Source organism: Ovis canadensis, chromosome 3, assembly GCF_042477335.2.
Source record: "Ovis canadensis isolate MfBH-ARS-UI-01 breed Bighorn chromosome 3, ARS-UI_OviCan_v2, whole genome shotgun sequence".
Lineage (NCBI taxonomy): Eukaryota > Metazoa > Chordata > Mammalia > Artiodactyla > Bovidae > Ovis > Ovis canadensis.
The window spans coordinates 213910011-213928160 of record NC_091247.1 but is presented as its reverse complement, the minus strand read 5'-3'; the positions used below and the strand labels follow the sequence as shown (position 1 = coordinate 213928160).

The following is an 18150-nucleotide window of genomic DNA, read 5'->3' as shown; positions in this document are numbered from 1 at the left end:
AACTGAGACAGGAGTATGTCAAGCCTGTATATTGTCACTCTGATTATTTAACTTCTATGCAGAGCACATCATGTGAAATGCTGGGATGGATGAAGCACAAGCTGGAGTTAAGATTGCTGGGAGACATATCAATAACCTCAGATATGCAGATGACACCACCCTTATGGCAGAAAGTGAAGAGGAACTAAAGAGCCTCTTGATGAAGGTGAAAGAGGTGAGTGAAAATGTTGGCTTAAAACTCAGCATTCAGAAAAGGAAAATCATGGCATCTGGTCCCATCACTTCATGGCAAATAGATGGGGAAACAATGAAAACAGTGACAGACTTTATTTTCTTGGACTCCAAAATCACTGCAAATGGTGACTGCAGCCATGAAATTAAAAGATGCTTACTCCTTGGAAGAAAAGCTATGACAAACCTAGATAGCATATTAAAAAGCAGAGACGTTACTTTGCTGACAAAGGTCCAACAAAGCTATAGTTTTTCCAGTAGTTATGTATGGATGTGAGAGTTGGACCATAAAGAAAGCTGAGGACTGAAAAATTTATGCTTGTGAACTGTGGTGTTGGAGAAGACTTTTGAGAGTCCCTTGGACTTCAGTCAATCCTAAAGGAAATCAGTCCTGAATATTCATTGGAAGGACTGATGCTGAAGTTGAAGCTCTAATACTTTGGCCACATGATGGGGAGAATTGACTTATTGGAAAAGACCCCGAAGCTGAAAAATACTGAAGGCAGGAGGAGAAGGAGATGACAGAGGATGACATGATTGGGTGGTATCACCAACTCAATTGGTATGAGCTTGAGCAAGCTGCGGGAGATGAGGGAGGACAGGGAAGCTTGATGTGCTGCGGTCCATGGGGTTGCAAAGAGTCAGACATGACTGAGTGACTGAACTGAACTGACTGACTGAAGGAGCGCTACATGTACAGTAAAAAAGGTGAATGAATTAACTTAAAATGAGTAACTTGAAGTACACCATACCATTAAGAAAATGAAAATATCAGACAGAATTAAACACACAAAAGACATAATAAATATTTGTTCCAAAAGTCATCATCATGGTAATTTGCACCATTGTATTTGTAATGGTCAAGACCTGGCAACAAACTCAAATGTCTGCCACAAGTCGAATGGATCAATGCATGGTCATGTGCTCATTCAAAGGAATACTCTATAGTAATAAAAATGAATAGTGTTGCCATAAACAACATCATGAGTGAATTTCAAACACAGTTTGAAATAAAAAAAATTAGACACGAAAGAAAACATTCTGTATGGTTATACATAAAGTTCAAAAACTGAGAAAATACCCTATGGCAGTACAAGGCTTAGGGAAGCAGTCTTCCCTGGAGAGGAGGACACGGCTATTGGGAGGCAACAGTGATTCTATGGTGCTGTGAATGTTCTCTTTGTAGATCTGGGTTGGGGAACATGACCTACGTATACACTTATTGTTCGTACTTTGTTCTCTATTATTATCCTTAAATAATAATGTTTCATAAAAATATTATTCATCCAAGTATTTCTTTCCCTGACATAGCACTTCTTAGCATTTCTTAGCACTTCTTTCCCCTGAAAAAATGAGTGAACAATGAGAATGCTATGGAGCAGGACCTTACGGAGCCTTCTCAGGACAGACCACCTTCATGTCCTCCACCTGCTTCTTTCTGTAGAAAAACCTTAGCCAAAGAATAAATTTAATCACAGAAATGAAAAAAAAATTTCAGAAACAAAGGAAAACAGTCAAATAGGACAAAATAATAATAGTTTAACCCTAAACAAAGTCAAGGATTTTTAGTTCCTCCTCATGGCTATAGCTAATATTCTGAGCCATATCCTTTGAGCTGTTTTGCAGATGCTGAAATCCCAATCATGTGGTAGAAGTAAATTACATGATGTCCAGACTAGTGCGATGCCATTTCCTTCTCCAGGGGATCTTCCCAACCCAGGATCAAGCCTGAGACTCTTGCATTGCAGGCAGGTTCTTTACCATCTGCGCCAACAGAGAAGCCCATAATCGTCACCTTACACAATTCCAAGAATCGGCCGCAAGAAAGTGGGAACAGACCAGCACTACAACTGGTGATTAACTACATTTCAAACAATAAAGGTGACACTGATCAGACCTATTCCAAGATGATTGTCGGAGCTAGCTGTGCTATTCTTCAAGTAACCTGTCCCCTACCTCCACCTGTGCACTCCTGAAATTCCCGTTTAACAACTCTTATCCCTGATCAGCAAGGGGGAGCTGGTTCTTTGGTACATTACTCCTCTGTCTCCTCAGAACTGCTGGTTTTCTCAATAATGCTAGCTTTAAATTTACCCCATGCTTGTCTCTCAGTGTTGGATTCTTGAGTAATAAGGAGAGGAAACCTGAGTTCCATAATTTCATTACAGAATATCTTCCTTTCAAAGCCTGTTTTCCCTTACTCTGCTCTGGGGACATTTCACCCCAGGAGTTTCCTAAGTACAGTAGCCCTACCCTGTCTTACCTGAGCAGATCACAGAGGCTGTGTTGCCACGGGAACAGTCAGGAACACCCAGGGCAATCATGGGGCATTTCCATAGGAAGGACTCAGTCCTTGAGCAGTGAAATCGGGCTTTCCAGAGTTGATCACTGCCTTCTGCTCCATTTGGGGTGGAGATGCGACTCTACAGCCGAGCTGACGACAGACAACATTGGCATTGGCCAGACTCCAGTGGGAGGCACACAGAGCTCTCCATTGTCCAGAAATATTCATCTCCACCTGCCCCTCACATTGAGAGGTGCCATTTGTCATGAGTCGGACATCTGTGTACACTGATAGAAAAAGACAGTATTTCAGCAAAATCTGATTTCTTTTTTAGCTTGAACTGATTGTACACGGAGGTTAAGTCCTGATATGCATCTCACCTGAACAGACAACTTGAACAGCTCCACTGTGGTGATACTTGCCCCCTGGACAGGGCACTCTGGGGCATGACCAGAGCTTAGGCTCCTCCTTTTCACACCTGAACTCTTCAGCCCAGACCCGGCGATCGGGCTCTCTGATGGGCACATGTCCCAGGATAGACACAGCCTTGCCACACCCCAGCTCTGCACAAATGACCTGGGCAGTGGGGAGTGTGAAGTTCCCATCAGACACTGGGGTCCAGGCTTCTCCAGAATGTACTTCTACTCGCCCTGAGCAGGGTCCATCCCCTCCAATCAGACGCACAAATCCTGAGAAACAAAGAACAACAAACCCAGTGAGTGTTCATGAACCTGGCTGGACAATTGCAGACAACATCTCACAGGCAATGATGTGAAAGCTTTTTTTCCAGCAGTGGAATAAGAGGGGATAAGAAGAGAGAATTTGACTGTCATTGTCAAACTGCATTTTCATGAGCAAGTTTCTGAAGAGGTATCCAGAAGGATTGAAGAATCAGTTCGGAATGGCTGAATCCTGAGAATACACATTTTGATTACAAATGTTAATTCCTATCTGGGATCCTGGAAACTACAGTGCCAGAGAAACTGCACTTTGGTAAAAATTCAAACGTGGGTAGAGAGCTGAACTGAGAGTGAAAAATGTCCATGGGATTCAAGAGGTTAGAGGTCTCAGAGCCAGAGAAATTTAGAGGACCATCCTGAGATTTCTGGGCCTAAAATTCTGGCCAGTTTTTTCTCAGAGCCAATATTCAAGTCACGAGGACAGGGAAAATCAGACGGGCTAGATCTGAGTGCAGGTATTATAATCTAATTGTGAAAGAAGTTGTCCGCAGGTAAATTTCAGTTCAGTTCATTTCAGTTCAGTCACTCAGTTGTGTCCGACTCTTTGCGACCCCATGAATTGCAGCACGCCAGGCCTCCCTGTTCATCACCAACTCCCGGAGTTCAGTCAGACTCACGTCCACAGAGTCAGTGATGCCATCCAGCCACCTCATCCTCTGTCGTCCCCTTCTACTCCTGCCCTCAATCCCTCACAGCATCAGAGTCTTTTCCAATGAGTCAACTCTTTGCATGAGGTGGCCAAAGCACTGGAGTTTCAGCTTTAGCATCATTCCTTCCAAAGAAAGCCCAGGGCTGATCTCCTTCAGAATGGACTGGTTGGATCTCCTTGCAGTCCAAGGGACTCTCAAGAGTCTTCTCCAACACCATGGTTCAAAAGCATCAATTCTTCTGCACTCAGCCTTCTTCACAGTCCAACTCTCACATCCATGCATGACTACAGGAAAAACCATAGCCTTGACTAGATGGACCTTAGTCGGCAAAGTAATGTCTTTGCTTTTGAATATGCTATCTAGGTTGGTCATAACTTTTCTTCCAAGGAGTAAGTGTCTTTTAATTCCATGGCTGCAGTCACCATCTGCAGTGATTTTGGAGCTCAAAAAAATAAAGTCTGACACTATTTCCACTGTTTCCCCATCTATTTGCCATGAAGTGATGGGACCAGATGCCATGATCTTCGTTTTCTGAATGTTGAGCTTTAAGCCAACTTTTTCACTCTCCTCTTTTACTTTCATCAAGAGGCTTTTCAGTTCCTCTTCACTTCTGCCATAAGGGTGGCATCATCTGCATATCTGAGGTTATTGATATTTCTCCCGGCAATCTTGATTTCAGCTTGTGTTTCTTCCAGTCCAGAGTTTCTCATAATGTACTCTGAATGTAAGTTAAATGAGCAAGGTGACAATATACAGCCTTGACGGACTCCCTTTCCTATTTGGAACCAGTCTGTTGTTCCATGTCCAGTTCTAACTGTTACTTCCTGACCTGCATACAGATTTCCCAAGAGGCAGGTCCAGTGATCTGGTATTCCCATCTCTTTCAGAATTGTCCACAGTATATTGTGATCCACACAGTCAAAGGCTTTGGCATAGTCAGTAAAGCAGAAATAGATGTTTTTCTGGAATTCTCTTGCTTTTTCGATGATCCAGCGGATGTTGGTAATTTGATCTCTGTTCTGGAAGTTCACGGTTCACATATTGCTGAAGCCTGGCTTGGAGAATTTTGAGCATTACTTTACTAGCATGTGAGATGAGTGCAATTGTGCAGTAGTTTGAGCATTCTTTGGTATTGCCTTTCTTTGGGATTGGAATGAAAACTGACCTTGTTATCTAGGTTGGTCATAACTTTCCTTCTAAGGAGTAAGCGTCTTTTAATATATACTGTAGAGATTTCTAAACTGCAAAAGCCTCAATAGGAATGAAACATAGAAAGATTTGGGGGAAAAAAGACTCGTTCCACAAGATTTTAACACTTTCCATCCCCTGTGCTCCTCCCATTTGCCACACAACCCTGCTACCCTTTCCCATTTTTCCCAATGCAGAAAAGAAAAAACAAGCTTAAGAGCTACAAATAGATGGAAAGGAGACTCCAAAGGGAAAGAACTTTTGTAGGGAGTGAGGTGGAGTGAGTGGCAGGTTAAACAGGGAGTGGATGGAGTATGAGAGACAAACCGAAGTGAAGACTCATGATTATGATTTCATCCTTCAGGGACCCTATTTTGGACAGAGAAAAATTAATCCAATAGGAAAAACCTTGCACATCATAAAGAACAACTTTTTAAATAATTTTCCTGGTTTTTGAGTGTGCTCATAATTATTTATGTACATGGTGGAATTTGTCCTGGTGAAGGACTCTGATTGCACAAGTTTGTGAACTTGGAAGCCTCAAAAAGAATAACATGACAATAAAAACCTACTATAGAGAGCAGGCAGAGAAGGCAATGGCAACCCACTCGAGTGTTCTTGCCTGGAGAATCCCAGGGACGGCGGAGCCCTGTGGGCTGCCATCTATAGGGTTGCACAGAGTTGGACACGACTGAAGCAACTTAGCAGCAGAAGCAGCAGCAGCAGCAGCATAGAGAGCAGGGGAGAACAGAAAAGGCACTGCAGAAATTAAAGAATTGAAGGATTAGCTTGACCACTTATACAAGAATGAATGATGAGAGAGAGGATGATCTGCTTGCCTTTTATTATTTATCCATTTCCATCTCCCCAGAGAGGTCCAGGTTAGGACCTGGGAGTTTGGTCACAGGCTATACATTCTAGATAAACCATTTTTGTTTAACTGGTTGTTGTTATTGTTGTTGCTCAGCCACTCAGTCATGTCCGACTCTTTGCTACCCCATGGACTGAATAATGACAGGCTTCCCTCTCCTTCACTATCTCCCCGAGTTTGTTCAAACTCATGTCCATCGAGTCAGTGATGCAATCTAACCATCTCATCTTTTGTCGTCCCCTTCTCCACCAGCCTCTAATCTTTCCCAGTATTAGGGTGTTTTCCAGTGAATCAGTTCTTCATATCAGGTGGCCAAAGTATTGGAACGTCAGCTTCAGCATCACTCCTTTCAGTGAATATTCAGGGTTGTGTTTCCTTTAGGATTGAGTGGTTTGATCTCCTTGCAGTCCAAGGGACTCTCAAGAGTCGTCTCCAACACTACAGTTCAATAGCATCAGTTTTTCAGTGTTCAAACTTCTTTATGGCCCAACTCTCACATCCATACATAATTACTGAAAAAAACCATAGCTTTGACTAGATGGACCTTTGTCTCAAAGTAATGTCTCTGTTTTTTAACATACTGTCTAGGTTTGTCATAGCTTTTCTTCCAAGGAGCAAGCATCTTTTAATTTCATGACTGCAGTCACTGTCCACAGTGATTTTGGAGCCCAAGAAAATAAAGTCTGTCACAGTTTCCATTTTTTCCGCATCTGTTTGCCATGAAGCAATGGGACAAGATGCCATGATCTTAGTTTTTTGAATGCTGAGTTTCAAGGCAGCTTTTTCACTATCCTCTTTCACTTTCATCAAGAGTTCCTCTTCACTTTCTGCCATTTAGGGTGATGTCATCTGCATATCTGAGGTTGTTGATGTTGTTATATTAATTCCACGAGATTAAAAATTTAGAAAGAAAATGAGAGAAGTATTTCTTGTATTCTGTTTTATATACACTGATAAAAGTTAAATATTCAAATATGTGCTGGATAATCAATACAGTCTTAGGATATATTAGGATAGAGACTTCTGAGATATATTATTTCTTTTTTATTTTCTACTTGATTTTAAAATTTACATGGAAGAATAAGTGTGAAAATTCCAAGAATATTATGAAATAGAAGGCTGATGTGAATGAGTAAAGATATTAAATATAATAAAGATCTATCCTTGTCTGGTCTCTTGCTGTGTAGACATCTTGTGTCCTTAGGCACACATAGCATCTTGCACACCACACCTGGACCTTCAGTGCTGCTCAGAGAACCTCACAGTTGCCTTCATCAGCTCCCATTGCCATTCCCCTTCCTCCCAGCTACTATAAAACCTGTTCCACCTTCTTCAAAAACTACATTTGTCCTCTTGCTCCAAATAAGCCCCCAAACACAAGTCTCTTATATCAATGAAATCATTAAATATAAACTACATAATCTCTTATCATAAAACACACAAATTCATGTTTTATTACCTCCACCTTTGACTTGCCAGTGCGTGGCTAAGTGTTCCTCCAAAGTTTGCACTTGTACAGATATCTTAAAGGAAGAATCGGGGAGAGAGACTGTTCTAGTAACAGTGAAAGAATATATGACTCGGAGCATTTCATTCACAGTTCTCTAGTTCTAGCATCAAAGAACTATGAACATTTACTTCTAAATTTGCAAAGGATAGAGGACTTTCAAAGATGGCGGAGGAATAGGACAGGAAGACCACCTTCTCCCTTACAAATTCCTCAAAAGAATATTTCAACGCTGAGCAAACTCCACAAAACAACTTCTGTAGGCTGGCAGAGGACATCAAGCAAGCAGAAAAGCAGACCATTGTCTTCAAAAACAGGTAGGAAAAAATATAAAAGACGAAAAAGGAGACAAAGCAGGTAGGGAGGGAGCTCCATCCCGGGAAGGGAAGCCCGTCCCGGGAAGGGAATTTTAAGAAGAGAGGTTTCCAAACACCAGGAAACACTCTCCCTGCCAAGTCTGTGGCGAGCCTTGGAAACACAGAGGCCGACATAACAGGAAGGGAAAAATAAATAAATAATTAAAACCAACAGATTACAAGCCCAACAGTAACTCCCCCAGCGGAAAAGCAGCACAGACGCCTGCATCCGCCACAAGCTAGTGGGGGCAGGGCAGGGAAGCGAGGGAGGCGGGGGCTGCAGTGCTTTGTAAGAATCGGGCAGGAATGCCCCACATGCAGGCAGAACGATCTAACTTGGGCTAGCAAACCAGACTGTGGGATAGCTACCACGAGAAAAGCTCGAACGTAAGACACCGCCAGGACCAAGCACAGAACAAAGGACGAAATGGAATAAGCCGGCTGCAGTCCATCCCCCGCCGGGGACAGGCAGCCAGAGCCCTAAGGACTGGAAAGGGGCAACTGCAGACCCGGAGAGACTTTACTTACCTAACTGCAAGCAGGCTTCTTTGCTAAGACTTCAGGGGGTGCTGGACAGTCACCGTCTGCCTCATGGGGGGTGCCAGCAGTCCACCCAGAAAGCTGAGCAGCAGCGGCAGAAAAGGTGACAAGTCGCAGCGATCGCACTCGCCAAACTCCTGAGCTACTCGGACCTGGGAAGGGCACAAAGCGCAGTCCCAGCCGAATCTGTGCCTCTGAGGGCTACCTGAGGTCCGAACCTGAGCGGCTTGGACCAGGGAAGTGCACGCAGCCTAGGGCCGGCCCCAGACGGTTCCCGGCTGAGCATCTTAGAGCCAGAGCGGTTTGTGCGCCGCGAGAAGGGACAGGTCAAGCGGGGCTGAGACACTGTGTGCACACGACAGTGCTATTTGTTTGCAGCATCTCCCTTCCCCACAGCGCGACTGAACTAGTGAGCCTTAAAAAACAGCAAACAGAAGAAATTAAACAGAGGGAACCACCTTGGAAGTGATCCCACACAGCCCACAACATCAGAGAAGGGCCAGAAATATTTTTACTATTTTTAAAACGATTTCTTTTTTTTTTCCTAGCTTTTTTAAAAAATTGTTAAGTCTTCTATTTCTCCTCTAATGTTTATTTCTATAACCTACTATTACTATTTAAAAAAAGGACTTTTTTTTTTTAAGGCAAACACCATATATAATCTTTGGATGGTTGTTGGTGTTTTTTTTTTTTTTTTAATAATTCTTGTTTTTTTTCCTCTTTTTTTCTCTTGTTTTTTCTTTCTTCCTTTTTCCTTCTGCTTCTTTTCTTTAATATTGTATTTTTGAAAATCCAACCTCTACTCTAGATTTTTAATCTTTGCTCTTAGGTTTTTGTTGCCAATTTTGTACATTTAAAAACCCAAACTTCACTACCCAAGTTTACCTGAGAGCGAGATTACTGGCTTGACCACTCTCTCCTCCTTTGGACTTTCCTTTTTCTCCACCAGGTGGCCTCTGTCTCTTTTCTCCCCCCTCTCTTCTCTATCCAACTCTGTGAATCTCTGTGTGTTCCAGACGGTGGAGAACACCTAAGGAACTGTTTTCTGGCAGGATTTGTCTCTCTCCTTCTCATTCCTCTCTCTTATCCTCCTGGCCACCTCGGTCTACTTCCTCCCTCTCCTCTTCCCCGTATAACTCCGTAAATACCTCTGAGTGGTCCAGACTATAGGGCGCACATAAGGAAGTGACTACTGGCTAGCTTGCTCTCTCCTCTTTTGATCTCACCGCATCTCATTCTAGTTACCTCTAACTACCGCCTCCATCTTCTCTTCTCCTTGTAACTCAGTGAACCTCCCTGAGTGTCCCTCAATGTGGAGAAACTTTTCATCTTTAACCTAGATGTTTTATCATCGGTGCTGTATAGATGGAGAAGTCTAGAGGCTACTATAAAAATAAACCTGAAAACCAGAAGCAGGAGGCTTAAATCCAAAGCCTGAAAACATTAGAGAACTCTTGAATTCAGGGAACATTAAGCAATAGGAGCTCATCAAATGCCTTCATACCTACACCGAAACCAAGCTACACCCAAGGGCCAACAAGTTCCAAAACAAGACATACCACGCAAATTCTCCAGCCACACAGGAACACTCCCCTGAGCTTCAATATACAGGCAGCTCAAAATTATTCCAAAACCTTTGATGTCTCATAACCCATTACTGGTCACTCCACTGCACTCCAGAGAGAAGAAACCCAGCTCCACCCACCAGAACTCCAACACAAGCCTCCCTAACCAGGAAACCTTGACAAGCCACTGATAGAACCCCACCCACTTGAGGAAGTTCCATAATAAAGAGAACTCCACAAATTACCAGAATATAAAAAGGCCACCCCAAACGCAGCAATATAACCAAGATGAAGAGACAGAGGAATACTCAGCAGGTAACGGAACAGGAGAGTTGCCCACCAAACCAAACAAAAGAGGAAGAAGTCGGGAATCTACCTGAGAAGGAATTCCGAATATTGATAGTGAAAATGATCCAAAATCTTGAAATCAAAATGGAATCACAGATAAATAGCCTAGAGACAAGGATTGAGAAGATGCAAGAAAGGTTTAACAAGGACCTAGAAGAAATAAAAAAAGAGTCAAAATATAATGAATAACGCAATAAATGAGATCAGAAACACTCTGGAGGCAACAAATAGTAGAATAACGGAGGCAGAAGATAGGATTAGTGAAATAGAAGATAGAATGGTAGAAATAAATGAATCAGAGAGGAAACAAGAAAAACGAATTAAAAGAAATGAGGACAATCTCAGAGACCTCCAGGACAATATGAAACGCTCCAACATTCGAATTATAGGAGTCCCAGAAGAAGAAGACAGAAAGAAAGATCATGAGAAAATCCTTGAGGAGATAATAGTTGAAAACTTCCCTAAAATGGGGAAGGAAATAATCACCCAAGTCCAAGAAACACAGAGAGCTCCAAATAGGATAAACCCAAGGCGAAACACCCCAAGACACATATTAATCAAATTAACAAAGACCAAACACAAAGAACAAATATTAAAAGCAGCAAGGGAAAAACAACAAATAACACACAAGGGGATTCCCATAAGGATAACAGCTGATCTTTCAATAGTAACTCTTCAGGCCAGGAGGGAATGGCAAGACATACTTAAAGTGATGAAAGACAATAACCTGCAGCCCAGATTACTGTACCCAGCAAGGATCTCATTCAAATACGAAGGAGAAATCAAAAGCTTTACAGACAAGCAAAAGCTCAGAGAATTCAGCACCACCAAGCCAGCTCTCCAACAAATTCTAAAGGATATTCTCTAGACAGGAAACACAAAAAGGGTGTATAAACCCGAACCCAAAACAATAAAGTAAATGGTAACGGGATCATACTTATCTATAATTACCTTAAATGTAAATGGGTTGAACGCCCCAACCGAAAGGCAAACACTGGCCAAATGGATACAAAAACAAGACCCCTCTATATGCTGCTTATAAGAGACCCCCCTCAAAGCAAGGGACACATACAGACTGAAAGTGAAGGGCTGGAAAAAGATATACCATGCAAATAGAGACCAAAAGAAAGCAGGAGTGGCAATACTCATATCCGATAAAATAGACTTTAAAATAAAGGCTGTGAAAAGAGACAAAGAAGGCCACTACATAATGATCAAAGGATCAATCCAAGAAGAAGATATAATAATTATAAATATATATGCACCCAATATAGGAGCACAACAATATGTAAGACAAATGCTAGCAAGTATGAAAGAGGAAATCAACAATAACACAATAATAGTGGGAGACTTTAATACCCCACTCACACCTATGGATAGATCAACTAAACAGAAAATTGACAAAGAAACGCAAACTTTAAATGATACATTAGATCAGTTAGACCTAATTGATATCTATAGGACATTTCACCCCAAAACAATGAATTTCACCTGTTTTTCAAGTGCTCATGGAACCTTCTCCAGGATAGATCACATCCTGGGCCATAAATCTAAACTTGATAAATTCAAAGAAATCGAAATCATTCCAAGCATCTTTTCTGACCATAATGCATTAAGATTAGATCTCAATTACAGGAGAAAAACTATTAAAAATTCCAACATATGGAGGTTGAACAACACACTTCTGAATAACCAACAAATCACAGAAGAAATCAAAAAAGAAATCAAAATATGCATAGAAACTAATGAAAATGAAAACACAACAACCCAAAACCTGTGGGACACTATAAAAGCAGTGCTCAGAGGAAAGTTCATAGAAATACAGGCATACCTCAAGAAACAAGAAAAAAGTCAAATAAATAACCTAACTCTACACCTAAAGCAACAGAAAAGGAAGAATTGGAGAACCCCAGAGTTAGTAGAAGGAAAGAAATCTTAAAAATTAGGGCAGAAATAAATGCAAAAGAAACAAAAGAGACCATAGCAAAAATCAACAAAGCCAAAAGCTGATTCTTTGAAAGGATAAATAAAATTGACAAACCATTAGCCAGACTCATCAAGAAGCAAAGAGAGAAAAATCAAATCAATAAAATTAGAAATGAAAATGGAGAGATCACAACAGACAACACAGAAATACAAAGGATCATAAGAGACTACTATCAGCAGTTGTATGCCAATAAAATGGACAACGTGGAAGAAATGGACAAATTCTTAGAAAAGTACAATTTTCCAAAACTGAACCAGGAAGAAATAGAAAATCTTAACAGACCCATCACAAGCACAGAAATTGAAACTGTAATCAGAAATCTTCCAGCAAACAAAAGCCCAGGTCCAGACGGCTTCACAGCTGAATTCTACCAAATATTTCGAGAAGAGCTAACACCTATCCTACTCAAACTCTTCCAGAAAATTGCAGAGGAAGGTAAACTTCCCAACTCATTCTATGAGGCCACCATCACCCTAATACCAAAACCTGACAAAGATGTCCCAAAAAAAGAAAACTACAGGCCAATATCACTGAGGAACATAGATGCAAAAATCCTCAACAAAATTCTAGCAATCAGAATCCAACAACTCATTAAAAAGATCATACACCATGACCAAGTGGACTTTATCCCAGGGATGCAAGGATTCTTCAATATCCACAAATCAATCAATGTAATTCACCACATTAACAAATTGAAAAATAAAAGCCATATGATTATCTCAATAGATGCTGAGAAGGCCTTTGACAAAATTCAACATCCATTTATGATAAAAACTCTCCAGAAAGCAGGAATAGAAGGAACATATCTCAACATAATAAAAGATATATATGACAAACCCACAGCAAACATTATCCTCAATGGTGAAAAATTGAAAGCATTTCCCCTAAAGTCAGGAACAAGACAAGGGTGTCCACTTTCACCACTACTATTCAACATAGTTCTGGAAGTTTTGGCCACAGCAATCAGAGCAGAAAAAGAAAGAAAAGGAATCCAAATTGGAAAAGAAGAAGTAAAACTTTCACTGTTTGCAGATGACATGATCCTCTACATAGAAAACCCTAAAGACTCCACGAGAAAATTACTAGAGCTAATCAATGAATATAGTAAAGTTGCAGGATATAAAATCAACACACAGAAATCCCTTGCATTCCCATACACTAATAATGAGAAAATAGAAAAAGAAATTAAGGAAACAATTCCATTCACCATTGCAACGAAATGAATAAAATACTTAGGAATATATCTACCTAAAGAAACTAAAGACCTATATATAGAAAACTATGAAACACTGATGAAAGAAATCAAAGAGGACACTAATAGATGGAGAAATATAGTATGTTCATGGACTGGAAGAATCAATATAGTGAAGATGAGTATACTGCCCAAAGCAATTTACAAATTCAATGCAATCCCTATCAAGCTACCAGCCACATTTTTCACAGAACTGGGACAAATAATTTCAAGATTTGTATGGAAATACAAAAAACCTCGAATTGCCAAAGCAATCTTGAGAAAGAAGAATGGAACTGGAGGAATCAACTTGCCTGACTTCAGGCTCTACTACAAAGCCACAGTCATCAAAACAGTATGGTACTGGCACAAAGACAGACATGTAGATCAATGGAACAAAATAGAAAGCCCAGAAATAAATCCACACACATATGGACACCTTATCTTTGACAAAGGAGGCAAGAATATACAATGGAGTAAAGACAATCTCTTTAACAAGTGGTGCTGGGAAAACAGGTCAACCACTTGTAAAAGAATGAAACTAGATCACTTTCTAACACCGCACACAAAAATAAACTCAAAATGGATTAAAGAGCTAAATGTAAGACCAGAAACTATAAAACTCCTAGAGGAGAACATAGGCAAAACACTCTCTGACATAAATCAGGATCCTCTATGATCCACCTCCCAGAATTCTGGAAATAAAAGCAAAAATAAACAAATGGGATCTAATTAAAATTAAAAGCTTCTGCACAAAAAAGGAAAATATAAGCAAGGTGAAAAGACAGCCTTCTGAATGGGAGAAAATAATAGCAAATGAAGCAACTGACAAACAACTAATCTCAAAAATATACAAGCAACTTCTGCAGCTCAATTCCAGAAAAATAAACGACCCAATCAAAAAATGGGCCAAAGAACTAAATAGACATTTCTCCAAAGAAGACATACGGATGGCTAACAAACACATGAAAAGATGCTCAACATCACTCATTATTAGAGAAATGCAAATCAAAACCACAATGAGGTACAACTTCACACCAGTCAGAATGGCTGCGATCCAAAAATCTGCAAGCAATAAATGCTGGAGAGGGTGTGGAGAAAAGGGAACCCTCCTACACTGTTGGTGGGAATGCAAACTAGTTCAGCCACTATGGAGAAGAGTGGGGAGATTCCTTTAAAAAATTGCAAATAGAACTACCTTATGACCCAGCAATCCCACTGCTGGGCATACACACCGAGGAAACCAGAATTGAAAGAGACACATGTACCCCAATGTCATCGCAGCCCTGTTTATAATAGCCAGGACATGGAAACAACCTAGATGTCCATCAGCAGATGAATGGATAAGAAAGCTGTGGTACATATACACAATAGAGTATTACTCAGCCGTTAAAAAGAATTCATTTGAATCAGTTCTGATGAGATGGATGAAACTGGAGCCGATTATACAGAGTGAAGTAAGCCAGAAAGAAAAACACCAATACAGTATACTAACACATATATATGGAATTTAGGAAGATGGCAATGACGACCCTGTATGCAAGACAGCAAAAAAGACACAGGTGTGTATAACAGACTTTTGGACTCAGAGGGAGAGGGACAGGGTGGGATGATTTGGGAGAATGGCATTCTAACATGTATACTATCATGTAAGAATCGAATCGCCAGTCTATGTCTGACACTGGATACAGCACGCTTGGGGCTGGTGCAGGGGGATGACTCAGAGAGATGTTATGGGGAGGGAGGTGGGAGGGGGGTTCATGTTTGGGAACTCATGCAAGAATTAAAGATTTTAAAATTTAAAAAAAATTAAAAAATAAATAAATGAAAATAAATTAGCAAAGGAAACTTGCAATCTGCCACAAATCCATAAGAATCTCTGATTTGTTAAATGCTATCCCTTTAGGGATCATCTCTATATATGTAAATGATATCCTCCTATAGTAAGAGTAGCCTCCACTCCTACTAGCCCAGTGCAAAATAATGTCTCACATAGTTTGTACAGAAACAACTCCACCCAGGAAAGTACATCCTCATTTTTGTCCCTCCTTCACATAGCCTCCCTGTGCAAAGAGAATGTGTATGTGGCAGTTAGCAAATGTTTCACTCTTACAAAAAGTGAATTGTGAAAAAAAAATTATGAGGATTTATTTTAATTGGGAGAATGAATAAAGCTATTTTAGCATCAGGTAAGTCCACTGGAGAAGAAAAGAATAGCAGAGACTTATAAGAGAAAAGTAAATGAAGCTCATCACTCATAGCCACAGTGCACTCAGTGAGGATGGGTAGGCATCTCAGTCCTCTCTAGCCCACTATCTCCCATTGCCCTGCTGATCAGACACCAGCTTTCTTGGAACTTCCCATTTTCTCAGCCGGTGGACAAAGAACTGACCATACCTGAGCAGACGACTCTTGCATCTTCTCGATGATCGCAATTGTGTTGCCGCCATCCCCAGGTAGGGCACCTCCACACTTGGGACTCCTCTCCTCTGCAGTTCACTTCATCCAGCCAGATGGGCCCTGATCCTGTCCCGAAGGAAGAAGAGAGAGTGGCATCCAGGGCTTCTCTACAGCTCAGCTGCCTGCACACCACGCGGGCATCGTCCAGGTCCCAGCCATCATCACAGATGGTGCCCGAGGAACCCTGGTCAAGGATCTCCACTCTCCCAGAGTAGCGACCACCTCCGTCCACCAGGCGGAGCTGTCTGCTGTCTGAGCAGAGAGAAATGAGACAATGGGGTGATGACACCAAGGGTTGAGAAAGGTCTTCTGTCCTGTAGGATGCCCACTTGAGCAGAAGGGAGTGCTCTCCTCTGAACGCTGCCAGTTCAGACATGGAGTGGTTGCACTGGGGCAGCAGCTGGGTCCAGTTCTTTATGTTAGGGACCAAACGACGGTCTCTAGGACCTGAGTCATGTTTACCAGAAAGAGACAGGATATGCGCTCATCCTGCCTGGCCAATCATGTAACGCCAGCTACTCCTGTAACTGAGACAAAGAACTGCCTGTATATAAGCCACCATACTCCTTTGTTCGGGGCTCTTGTCAGATTCCCTTGTGTGGGATGAGACTTGGGCCCTAGCGTGCTAGGAATAAACAAACTCCCTTCTTGCGTTTGCAATACTGTGGTGGACTTGCTCTCTCGGTCGGTTTGGAGATACGGACTCGGAGCATAACACTTTATACCAGTGGCAAGAGAATAATAAAGTTGAAAAATAGGAAGAAAATAAAACAGGAAATATTAAGTTGAAAACACTCTAGTGAGTAGTCTGAGACAGCAGGTGGTGCAAGGTCCTATCAGAGTTAACATTCTGATCTGTAGAGTTCTGTACAGCATCAGAGAAAGATTTATAGGAAATGTTAGTCTCTCTACCAGGAGCAGTTAAATGAGTTCAGAGTCACAGGAATGAGCTGGCAGCGGGATGGATTCCTTTCAAAGCACACACATTTTGATGCGATTGACCTATGAGTTAAAGGGGTTAATTAAAGGGAATGGAGTCAGGAGCTGGCCTTATCAGATGCCTTAGGTAGCAGCCATGAATCCTCTACCATTAGACTCCTTCCTCCTGGTACAGTCATTCAGAACTGAAAAACAAATGGATTCTGTGACATCTTGGTTTACCCCAGAATATTTCATTTGCAGTTCTGAGCTTCAGACTTCAGATCTGGATACTTACTTTTAAACAATGTGATCTGTTTGAGTAGACTGAACAGATTTGCATGAGAGATGATGTCAGGGAACATCGACACTGGTCAGATTCCACTGGGAATCATAGAACGTTGCTTCCTCTCCCCCAAAATATATAATCTCTCCTTGGACTTTGTGTCAAGAATCTCTGTTATTCAAAGTTTGGAGTTATGTGATCTTCAGGGGGAAATAGTGTGTATGTTTGCTTAGTCAATTCAGTCATGTTCAACTCTTTAAGACCCTATGAACTGTAGCCCACCAGGCTCTTCTGCCCACGGGATTCTCCAGGCAAGAATACTGGAGTGGGTGGCCTCGCCCTCCTCCAGGGGTTCTTCCTGACCCAGCGACCTAACCAGCGTCTCCTGCATTGCATGTGGATTCTTTACAGCTGAGCCACCGGCGAACCCTTCTAGTTCTATCAATGAGCAGAAATAGGTCACATTCCTGCAAGCCCTTGAACAAATAACATTAACAAGCTCACTGTATTCTCCTCTCCTTTTATACATAAAAGTGATGTAAAGAAAGGTTAAAGAATGTTTATCGATGTTACCCTTTAAGTAAATGATGAAGTAGAGAATTAAACCTAAAATTTTCCACTTCCATGGAGAATGGAGGAGTTCACAGCAGGCCAATGTGTTTTGCTGGGTCTTGCTGGATACAGCTTAAAAAGCTGAAAAATGTTTTTTAAGAAACAGTAAATGTATTCAACATTTGTTGACCTGACATGGATTAAATATGTTAAAATTCTAAAGTGTGGAGGTTATTTCAATGTTACCCAAGGATCTATAGCTTCTTTTTCTCTCGGAATTTGCTGATTCATTGCATAATTTAATGATTCAGAATCTGGGCTTGGGCAAGCAGAGTACTATTGTTGTTACAGGAAGCCAGCATAATTTGGGAGTTACCTGGTGCTGGAGTGACAAAATTAGTCTTGAGAGCCTCTCTCACACAGCACATTTTCTCCT

General features: G+C 41.3%; 1 pseudogene; it reads right to left on the bottom strand.

The window, feature by feature from the left end:
• LOC138437852 (antigen WC1.1-like) overlaps window positions 1-18150 on the bottom strand; it is a 68420-nt pseudogene that overhangs the window by 17985 nt on the left and 32285 nt on the right.